Source organism: Lissotriton helveticus, chromosome 5_1 (assembly GCF_964261635.1).
Source record: "Lissotriton helveticus chromosome 5_1, aLisHel1.1, whole genome shotgun sequence".
In the NCBI taxonomy this organism is placed as follows: domain Eukaryota; kingdom Metazoa; phylum Chordata; class Amphibia; order Caudata; family Salamandridae; genus Lissotriton; species Lissotriton helveticus.
Genome location: NC_136065.1, coordinates 1,968,454,965 through 1,968,466,919, shown reverse-complemented (window position 1 = coordinate 1,968,466,919; position 11,955 = coordinate 1,968,454,965).

The window sequence follows — 11,955 nt, the reverse complement described above, 5'->3', positions numbered from 1 at the left end:
CTAGCCATTCTCTCATTTTTGGTAGATTTAGCTGTTTGCGTGGTGGTGCTCTATCTAGTTTTGGATTGAGTATAATGTTATAGTCACCCCCTATGATTATGGGGGCAGGGGTTGACAGGAGTTCTGTATAGAGTTCCTGGAGAGGAGACGGATAGTCTAGGTTTGGGCCATAATAGCCTGCTATAGTAAGAATATTTTCGTCTATTCTGATTTTGGTCACTACCCATCTTCCTTTTTTGTCTACCACTTTACTCTCGATCGTGGCTTTAAGAGACTTTTTTTAGAATAATTGCAACCCCTTTTATATTGCAGTCTTGTGTCGTATATATACAAGCATCCACCCAAGTTAATTTTTTCACTATTTGGTCCCACTCGGAGCTTACAAGATGGGTTTCTTGGAGGATAATGATTTCGCTTTCAGCTTCTGTTAAGTATTCCAAGATTCTTCTTCGTCTGCTAGGGGTTCTGAGGCCGTTTACGTTCCACGAGAGGACTTTAACTACTCTTTCCTTTGTCATCTTTCATTTAGTTTAGTAATATCCTGATCTAGGCTAGTAATTGATTTATAAAACTCCCGATTGGCTCCTAATTTTTGATTAATGAGGATATTTTTTCTGATTTTTTTCCCTATTTTGCTCCCCACCCATATTTTTACAAAATGTACATTGCTAAATATCTGTGAGAATCGAGTTTCCCTCCCTGAGGAAGCCTCCCTTCTTCTTTTGGGCGGGATTTTCCACCCGATTTGAGCTCCGATTTCACCAGATTATTTTTACTTTAACTATTATATATTGAAAAGGACGCTTTCTCTTTTTTTCCTTTTTTTTAATGAGTTTTTTCCATTTGAACCTGATCTTTTATCTGTTGAATAACATTTTCTACCTCTTGGGGCTCCCTTATATTGTGCATTTTATTACGCCACATTATTCTGAGGGCCGCAGGGAACTTCATCTGTACATTTGCCCCGAGGGACTTTAGTTCTTGCATATGCTGTCCCAGTTCCCACTGACTATCTTGTGTGGCTTTGCAAATGTCAGAACGAATCCTGAAGGACCAGTTGTCTTTATTTAGAGCTCCACTTTTTAAGCCTTCGCTTAAAATTTTCTCTTTTAATGTGTATGTCTTGAAATTGATTAAGATTTTCCTTGGTGCTTTTCTTTCTTTGGTTCTCCTGAACGGATCTCTGTGGACCCTTTGGATGTCCTCCTTCAGGTCACTGTCTTTGGTCCAGGGAAAGAATTCCTCAAATAGGTTAACGATAAATGTCTTGATATCTGACCCTTCCATGTTTTCAGGTACATTCAGGACTCTTAGATTGTTCCTCCTTCCCTGGTTCTCCAGTGATTCCAGCTTCTCTTTATTAGCACGGTCATTCTCTTTTAGTGAGCTTATACTTTTTTGGTTCGCGGCTACCTTTTTGCTGAGAGTTTCAACTGTTTATTCTACTGCCGCTACCCTGTCTCCTAGATCATTTAATTTCTGATCTAGAGTCTCACACACTTCATGAATTTTGTTCTGATTTGCTTCAGATACTGCAAATTTTTCCCGCATCTCTCCCATGAGTTTATCCATTTTATCCATGAAGATTTCCATTAGTTTCCCTGCTTGGTGGTTTATCGGAAATTCATTATGAGCTTGACCAGCAGGCTGTACAGAATGTTCAGGGACTTCATTCATTCAATTAGTCTTTATTTCGACTTTTGAGTCACAAAAGACACAAACATTTAAAAATACATTTCAAGGCATTAATATTTACAGGGAAGTACATCTTTGGGGATTACAAATTATTATTTCCACAAACAGGGTATTTCATCTTGACCAATAAAAACATAAATAATGTGTTTAGATAAAAAGCATTAAAAAAAGTTAAAAGATATTCCACAATTCGTACCATAATAGATTTATAAGGGCTGCAATGCTTTCATTTTGGTACTGCGGATTAACCATATCCACTTTAGGAATTTTGCTAGTGCAATCACAAAAACATCAGAACAATCAGTCTGGAAAATCCTCAGAGCTACTGTCCCAGTCTGAATCCCCTTTTGGATACAGATCGACCTAATCCATTTATGGCGAGGAGCTTTATACTCTGGGCATTCAAACAGGACATGAGCTATACTTTCAGTGTGTGATATACAGAAGGGGCACAAGTGATCATTTTTACTTGTTGACCATTTGCTGGTAACTTGGTTGAGAGGGAGGGTCCCAACCCTAAATTGATGGAACAATTTCCTATCATGAGGCGATGTGATTAGATCCCAATATCTCTCATACAAAGGAGAATGTTTCAGCTCCAGGAAAGCCCTGGTAAGCGTAGGATCAATGTGTGACTGAAACACCTCCTGTAGTACCATCGCCCAATACGCTTCTCTTAGCTTAATTTTTGAAGGGAATGTACTCTCCTGGGGATTATCCCATAGCTCCCTCATACCTATGGCCTTGAGTAAAGATTTGACCTTCCTAAACCATAAAAGTTTACCCCCTGTATCCATGTTTTGTGTTTCCAGCAGAGCTAACGCATAGTGAGAAAGTTCAGGTGTCACCCACAATCTCCTCCAATATGCGAGTGGTCTGTACCTGCAAATGTCCTGTATACTATTGCACCCCAAATCCAAACATAATGGTACAAGAGGTGTGGAGTGTGGGAGCCCTGTTATACAGCGAAGAAATTTGTTGTGTGACATTTGCAAGTTTGTGATGTCAGAGACCCCCCAAAGTTCAGCTCCATATAACATAGATGACCTGACTTTTGTGTCGTAGATTTTAAGTACTGGGGCCAGTGGTTTGGTGGCTGAGGACTTAAATTCTCTTATTAAAACACCAGTCAGCTGAGCATGCTTAGTGGTTAGATATGACATGTGTGGTTTCCACTGAAGCCTAGAACCTAGTATTATGCCCAGATAGCTGAGTCTGTTCTAGGGGTTCCCCATTCATAAAAACTCTACCCCTTATGTTCTTACTCTTATGCATGACCATGAATTTAGTCTTAGATACATTTACGAATAACCCATGGTCAGTGCAGAATTTTTCAAAACAGCCGATTGATTTCTGTAGCCCTTCCTGGGTTTTTGATACTAGAAGAGTATCATCGGCGAACATTAACAAAGGGACCGTGATACCATTCTGTTTAGGAGCATCTGTATGGGAGTCTTTGTAATATTCAATTACCCGGTTAATGTATAAGGTAAATAATGTGGGTGCCAAAACACATCCTTGCCGGACACCTCTTGCCGTTGGAAATCTATCAGTCACCTGACTCTGGCTACCCCATCTCACCTGCGCATAATTATCGTCATGTAATTTGATCAGAACTGTGAGCAGTTCTGGTGGCATTCCTTGATCGTAAAGGGCACGCCACAGCCTATCTCGTGGGACGAGGTCAAAAGCAGCTTTCAAATCAACAAAGGCTGCATAAAGTGTACCGCCCCCCAAAATCACCCATTTCCAATAAATTGTGGAAAACCTAAAAAGTAGTAGATACTGGACGAGTAATTGGGTCCAAAGCAGTTGGTGGGAAGCAATTATCATTGGCAAACTGAGTCCTGAAGTACTTTACACATCGTTCTGGAGAGACAAGATTTTCAGGCACTGGTTTTTGGTTCCCTTTACCCCACCTTACCAAATGCCAGAATGCCGTCATATCTTTCGATTTGCTAGCTTCCAATAATTCCTCCCAATATTTGTTATCCCAAACTTTCTTTGCTACGAGTTGCGTCCTTTTATAATGTTTCCTCGCTTCTTGTATGATCTCTCTGTCAGTCGATCGTACTGCTGAGGCTAAGGATTTATACGCTGCCCTACAATTTTTGTCATACCAAGACTCGGGTTTCCATCTTCCTTTGCCAAAATATTTCTTCATTTGAATGCTAAAAAATGTACTTTATTTAAAAAAAAGGGTCGAATTAATCTGAACTACCCTGGTATCATAATCTACTTGGGATGACTGTCCCTGTATTTCAGCAGTTGCTTCCTTTACCAGAACCTCCATTTCGTTAATAGTATTTGGGTCACCCAAGCACTCAGCCCATCTTAGTCGCCTTGTGTCGTTGGTCATAACAATATCATCTGTTAAGTCAACTTTCACTGTTTCTTGTCCTTTAAATAGCAATAACTCGAGACTAAGCGGATTGTGGTCACTCTCAGGTCGTGGAATTATACACATTTCACAGACAAAGGACCAGAGTTCAAGATTCACTATTATATAGTCTATTCTGCTTGAACTCATACCGTTGTTAAATGTTGGTTCACCCTGCTTGTCCCCTGCTGTTCTCCCATTAACTGCTCGTAACCCATGTTCAAGGGTAAAGGACTTAAGTTGGAGTGCTGCTTGGGTCCACTTTTTTATTGGCGGTAGATCTAATGGGGGAATTTGCCAACAAGTATCTTCCTCCTCAGAGAGCTCTAGGTCACTGAGATCCAGAGGTTCGAAGGTACAATTAAAATCTCCACATATAAGTAGATTAGCGCCTCCTCTCCAGGTTCTAACATATTGACCCAATGCCTCAACTACCTCTGACGTCTTCCCCCCTGGTTTCCCCCTAGCATATACATTGAAAACTATAAGGTCACCAAATAAAGGGGATTTCAACTTAACCACCAGTATATCTCTGGAGTTGGTTTCAAGTTGAGTAGTTGAATATCTATCATCCTGTTTGATCCAAGTGGTCAGGCCCCCCATTGGTCTGCCTTTATTTCTACTATGGGTTGTGTTGATTAATCCTCTTTTGAAACTATATGGGGCAACATGCCTGATGGTATATCCGACATTTCTCCTTCCCTTGTTATCCACACTCTCCCCCCAGAGATGCTTAGTTCTGGTTCCTTATCTGTCGGGAGGAGTTTATTTAACTTGTCGTCAATGGGTGAGAGTGATGAGGTGTTCTTGCTCTGAGGTGAGATATTACCCCCCCTCACTTGTACCGTCTTTTGGACTTTGAAGAACTATCTTAAGGAGGGAGTCACTTTGAATCTTTGTTTTGCTGATATCGTCCCTTGTTCTTTTGGTTTGGTGGCTCTGGTTTTTATATTTTCTGAGAGTTCCACGAGTTTAGGAGGAGCTCTCTGTTTCCTCCTTGTACTCCTGGGGGTCACAGTCTTTTTTGGGGGAGGCAGAGGGTTTTGTTTGGTAAGCTGACTATTTCTGAGGCAGTAAGCTGACCTCCATTTGCCCTCTCTCTCTGATATCGTCTCTGGTTTGTTTTGGGTCTGAGATTCTCCTTCTCGCCTGTCTTCACTCCCACCTTCTACCGTCCCTGAGGGGTATCGGCTGCACCCTGCAATTAGATCCGGGGCTGCTGCTCCCTGCTCTCCACCACCCCTTGTTCCTGTGTCAGCAGTGAATGTCCGATGGGTGATTGCAGCGAGTCAACGTTAGTTTTCCCGGCCCCTTTAATCTCTGATAGCTGATTATTTTCCTCTGCTTCCACCCCTAGAGCCTGGAGAGGACTTATCTCTTTTTGCATCCGTTTAGATTGTCTCGGGCAGTCTGTATATAAAATACAATGCCTTTTGTTTTTACTGGCTTTCAGTAGTTCGTTTTTCTTTTCAGGTTCAGGTTTAGTTTTAACTTTGATGATTTTGGTTTCGGTTTCGTGTTTCACCCCCTTCGTCGCCTGGCCATGGAATGACTTTCCCGTAACTGATGGTGATCCTCTTTCCTGACCGCCGGCAGGTTCGCTGACTCTGCGCTCTATGCCCCGGAACAGGAAGGGAATCCTGCCGAACGCTTTGCGGCAGCTTTGCCTCGCACCGAGTGCCGCGACCCAGATTCCGGAGCGTGACAGGGCGCCCAGCTCCGAGTAGCCACCACAGAGCACGTTGATCATGCCGCGGCTTCCAGCTCCAGCTCCCAACCAGCCTCGGCTCAGCACTGGTAGGGTATTTTTTTTTCTCGGGGGCGCTTAATCAAAAATCTCCTATAGTTGCTCAAAAAGCATACGCATAGTTGCACTGGAAAGCGCCTTTTTACTCACACGCTGCTCTGGTGAAACAGTCGGAGCTCTCGACCGAGCGTTTTATCAGCCGGCCGCCATCTTCCCCCCCCACCAAGTTCCACAAACTTGTCAAGTTTAGGCAACAGCCTTTGTTGAATGGAAAAATATCAATGGCTTATAGGGACACAGGGGCCAGTGTCACAATGGTGACAGAGAAACTTGTGTCCCCTGAACAGATCATACTTGGTCAGTTGTACCAAGTGACCAACCGCTAGGAATGTCAGGACTGATCATTCCTTGGCAGTTGTGAATCTCAGCTGGGGAGGGGTAACTGGCCCTAAAATAGTTCTAGTTTCTCCAGACCTACCTGTAGATTGTCTGTTGGGCAACGATTTAGAAACTTCAGCCTGGTCTGAAGTGGAGTTCAGGATACATGCAGAGATGATAGGAATCTCTGCCAGTGCGTTTGCTATCACCAGGGCTCAGGCCAAACAGCTTAGCACTGAGGGAGTACTGGATCCTGGAAGAGTGGACCAGCTGGTTCCTAAGAGAAGGAGCATGAAGGGTATGGAGTTATCCTCCTCTCAAACTCCCATGAGGATCAATCTCCTGAGAGAGATGATCTTAGTCCATGGCCGAGTTCTTGGGGGCAGGGGGCCCTTCCAGGGCAGACTTGAGTTTGGAACACAAATCCTGCCCCTCTCTTGAACAGCTAAGACAGCAAACTACTTCAGAGGAAATAGGGAATGTCAGTGGGTCCCTTAGGATCTATTGGGAAGGTTGGCTTCTGCTTTCTGAAGGTAGAGACCCCAAGCCTGGTGATACCAGGAGGTTGGTTATAACTTCAGAAGTCCTGTAGTTTTCTTCTCACCCTCGTACATGATATTCCCCTTACAGACCATGGTGGGCAAAGCAAGACTTGAGACAGGCTTGTCCTTCATTTTCCCTGGCCCCATATATCTTAAGACACCAAGGAGTTTTGTCGCTCCTGTGTCACTTGCCAAGCCAGTGGTAAGTCAGTTGGCACTACAAAGGCCCCCTTAATCCTACTCTCATTGGTTGGAGTTACATTTGAGAGGGTAGACATAGACATTGTAGGTCCCTTAAACCCTCCAACAGCATCTGAACACAGTTATATCCTAGTGGTGGTGAATCATGCCACTAGGTATCCAGGGGCTATTCCCCATAGAACTACTACAGCTCCTCTTGTGGCCAGGGCCCTCCTGGGAATCTTCTTAAGGGTGGATTTCCCTTAGGCGATCTTGTTAGACGAGGTACAAACTTCATGTCTAGTTATATCACTGCAACGTGGAAAAAGTGTGGAGTAAACTACAATTTTACCACATCCTACCATCCACAGTGCAATGGGCTAGTGTAGAGGTTCAACAAGACACTAAAGGGTATAATCATCGCGCTCCCAGAAAAGCTTAGGCGAAAAAGGGATGTCTAACGACCCTGACTTCTCTTTGCCAACAAAGAAGTTCTACAGAAGGGGGTTGGTTACAGCCCATTTGAACTTCTGTTTGGACATCCGGTTAGGAGTCCATTGTGTCTGGTTAAGGAGGACTGGGAGCAACCTCTCAAACCTCCTAAACTGGATACGGTGGACTGTGTCCTTGGCCTGTGTTCACGTATGGCTGAATACATGAGGAAGGCCAGCAAAAACCTTGAGACCAGCCAGGAGCTTCAGAAAGCTTGGCATTACCAAAAGGCTGGATGACTGTTTATGAGCCAAAACAGAAAGTGTGAATTTTGGAACCTGTGGCCCCAGCAGCTCTCCAAGACAAGTGGAGTGCCCCCACACAATCCTTGAGAAAAAAGGTGAGGTCACCAATTTGGTTGACCTAAGTGCTCTTACAAGTCCCAACAGGGTACTCCATGTGAACCTCATCAAACCTTTTGTTGATGGGGCTGACATGAGATTGGACACAAACCATGCGCACTGTATACATACAGTTCTTGTGATTAATCCGTGTTTCTGTAGATGCTATATTATTGCATCATGGTCAAAGCCAAGGGTTAAAGGGGCTTGTAGTCACACTTTTGTCAAAGCCGCCTCTGGTATAGTAACCTACTTTTCTTCCTGGGGACCGCATACTCAAGTGCGCATTAGGTGTGCATGGTTTGTGTCCTTATTACAAGATTCACTAGGAGTGGCACACACGGGGCTGGACCACGTGGAGTCCGAATGAAGAGCTATTAGGGGAACAGCTCGAAAAATGTTGACTGACTACCTGTAACGCCCTTAAATGTAGTATTTAGGGGGCACCCTGAACCTTCCTTCCTCAGATCCAGAAAAGACACTAAAAGAAGATAACAAGGACGAAAAGCCGCGCAGAGATAAGAAGAGGACGACGCCCACTGACTTGGCCCCAGCCTTATAGGCCTGTCTCCCCTTGAACCTGCACCTGAGAAGTCCCGGTGTGTCCTGCAGCCAGCAACCTCAAAACCCCCGGAGGACCTGCCTGCCTTCACTTCAAAGACTGAATCTTCTGTGAACACTGGACTTGTTCAAACTGCAGCTTCTGGTGTCAGCCAGAGACCGCAAATCCAGCCCACTCTGCACCTGCCGAACCCGACCCGAGCTCGAGTGGAAAAATACCATGAGGAGGTCACCCCGGCGATCCTGAACCGAGGTCCGGCGACCCCTGCCTGCCTCAAGCCTCCAGACAACGCCTGCAGCCTCAATCCAGAGGACCCCCCCTACCGCAACCAGAGCTGGTAAGAAAATCTGACGTCCCAAGGCACCCCTACACCCGACACCCCACGGCCTTGTGTGCCCAAACCAACAGTGCCTAACCAACCCTCAACATCCCAACTTACCCCTCGAAGTGGTGGTCGCACCTGGAGGTTCCTCGTCCTCGAGCCTGCAGTGTTTCTTTGTCCTGGAGGTTCTCCACTGGCAACAGGGCACCCAACCTCAAAACAGCACCCTCCACCCAGCCACCCTAGTGCTGCTGAGGATGCACCTTTGGTGCTACTTTGGTACCCAACTTGCTCTAAGCTAAACCCTAGGAGCTTTGCTCCCACAGCCTCGTGGCCTGCTTGCCAGCAGCCACCAACCAGAGACCCCCTATCCTATAGAAGATAAAATTGGGCCACAACACTCTGTACCCAGCCGCCCTAGTGCCGTTGAGGGTGCAACAACAGCGCATCACTGACCCTGGGAGACCCCGAGTCTAACCCCAGAACCTTAACTCCCACAGTCGTTTACTTACCTGCAAACCGATAACCTGTTTTTCCTCCATAGGATAACATTGATAATTTTCCCTCCAAAAAAACGATTGTGTGGAGTTTTGAAAACGAAAGATATTCTTTAAAAATCGTACAAATAACCAAAACGTGTTTTCTCACCTGTTTGCAGGACATGTCCCAGAGCTGAATCCAGGCATTCAGCACTGAGTTAGAAAAAGTTACGTAAAAGTAACTTACCTGCAATTTGTTAACAAAGCCTATGCATTTCAATATACTGTATTTGCTAAGTGGTGCATACTACTGCTCCCCTGTAAATCAAACAAAGTAGAATTTATATTGCATTTTCAAACTGTTCTATATCCAGTAACTTATTACTGAAAAGTATTTAATGCTTATCTGTACCAGGCTTGCTTGGTTCTAAAAAATAGACAGTATATTTTTATACAACAACAATTGGCCTAGAGTTCAGTTCTTGAATGTGTGAATTCATTTGCTGGCTAAGTGTGTACATTAAATGGTTAACACTGTCCTCTGATACTGCCTTACTGCGCGACCAAGCTACCACTATTAGAAAGTAAGGTTCTATCTAACTTTAACTCTGGACTCTATACACACTATACCTCATTTTGGTGTAGTATATATAGAACCAGTTTCTTACAACATAGTCTACAATAAAAAGTGATCCTACGTAATTCGCAAGTCGCAGTATACCTCAATCTATAGAGGATTGAGAGGAACCCCAATGATGAGCATACTACCACAATGTTTGGCGGACACAGGTACGATAAAGCGTTCGGTTTATCGACATTTGATCCCTGGAGCGGCTCGGTCTGGCCATAATAAATTTTCCGAACGTTTTTCAGGTGTACTGGTTGTAAGCCCCATTTCTCAACTCCTTGTTGTGACTGTTGGTCCTTTTTGTGTGGATTCTCCATATTTGTTGACCTCAAATTGGAAAGAAAATTTGATGGGTTTGGATTTGTTGAAGAAATTGCATGCTACTATTTATTGTTCCCCAGAAGGTGTTTAAATGATGATGGGCCCAAATGTGAGTACTAAACAGTGTTTGTCTCACCATCTTCCCGTTGAATTTGCTAATGTGCCATCCACATTATGGGTGATGGGTGATACAGATGTAGGACTATTGCATATACCACCAGTTTTGATACAGGTTAAAGATAATGCGTTTTTGCCTCGTATTCCTCAGTATAAGATACCTCAGGCGGGAGAACGAGCCAGTCTACAGATTATTCAGGATTTTATATAAAAAGGTGTTGTTGAAGAGATGTCTGCCAATATTTGTAATAGTTCCATTTCTCTGATTCTTAAATGGACATCCACAGGTTCCCCTGATGATCCGGAGGATGTTTATCTTTTGTGATTGACCTGCATGAAGTTAACAAGATTGTAGTCCCTCAGTTTCCGGTGGTTCTTGATATGTAATGTAATGTAAAATGGCTTTTGTATAGCGCATTCTATCACTCCAGGGAGCATCTTGGCGCTGTGAGCCACCCCAGAATAGAAAAGGGTGAGTAAGCTGGAACAGCTCTCCGAGATAGATCATTATACCAAAGCCTTACAGGCCGCGTCAGTGAGCGTAAAAATCCAGGTCTTTAGGGCTTTCCTAAACAGAGATTCTGTTGAGATTTAACGAAGTGCGGGAGGAAGTTTATTCCAGGCTCTGGAGCCTAACACTACAATGGATTTTCCACCTTTGGTCGCTAGTCTGAATTTTGGGACCACTAGTAGATTGAGGTGGGAAGATCTCAGATTTCGAGTTGGAAGATGTCGTTTGAAATTGTTGGAAAGATATCTGGGTCCTTGTGCATGATAGGCTCTGAAGGTGATGATCAAGATTTTGAACAACAAGCGCTTATGGATAGGAAGCCAGTGGAGGGCACGGAGTGCGGCAGAAGCCGATGATTTCCTGGGCCAGCCCAGGACAAGGCGGGCGGCGGCATGCTGGACCATCTGCAACCTGTGGAGCACGGTCTTATTAGCTCCAGCATATAAACTGTTGCAGTAGTCCAGTCTTGATGTGATAAGTGCCACCGCCACCGTCTTTCTCGTGGACAAAGGAAGAAGATCGAAAAACTTCCTTAGCATTCTGATGATATGAAAGCAGGAACTTGCTACCCCAATGGCTTGTTGCTTGAATGGTAGAGCATTGTCGAACTTAAAACCTAGATTGCGAGCAGAGAAAATGGTGTTTGGGGGAGCTTCAGCGCCTTCAGGCCACCACTGCTTAGGGGAGAATAGGTTTTGCGAGCCGAATGGAAGTATTTCTGTTTTTCCAGAATTGCACTTCAAGTGGTTCGAATGTCGCTGTTAAGCACATTTTGAGGTTTTCTTCAGCTTGTGGTGACTCCCTGTCGAGTACCAGAATGAGCTGCCTATCGTCAGCGTAAGAGATAGTGCTGATCTGATACGAAGAGATTAGCTCTATCAGGGGTACCATATAGAGATTGAAAAGTATCGGGCTCAAAGTAGAGCCCTGTGGTACCCCTGTTTTAATCGGTTTTTCCTCAGATCTATATTGGCCCAGCACAGTGATTTGTCGTCTAAGGCTCAGGAAGTTTTGGAACCACTCTAGCACTACTCCGCCTATCCCTGCGCTCCGGAGACGGTCAATCAGAATGGTGTGAGAGACCGTGTCGAAGGCCGCCGATAGATCGAGTAATATCAAGACGGCCTTCTTTCCTAAGTCCAAAGCGGAGCGCAGGGATTCAGTGGAGAATAGGAGTGCAGATTCGGTCGAGTGTTTAGACCTGAAACCCGACTGATTGGGATGCAGGACGTTGTTATCTTCGAGATAAGTGGTGAGTTG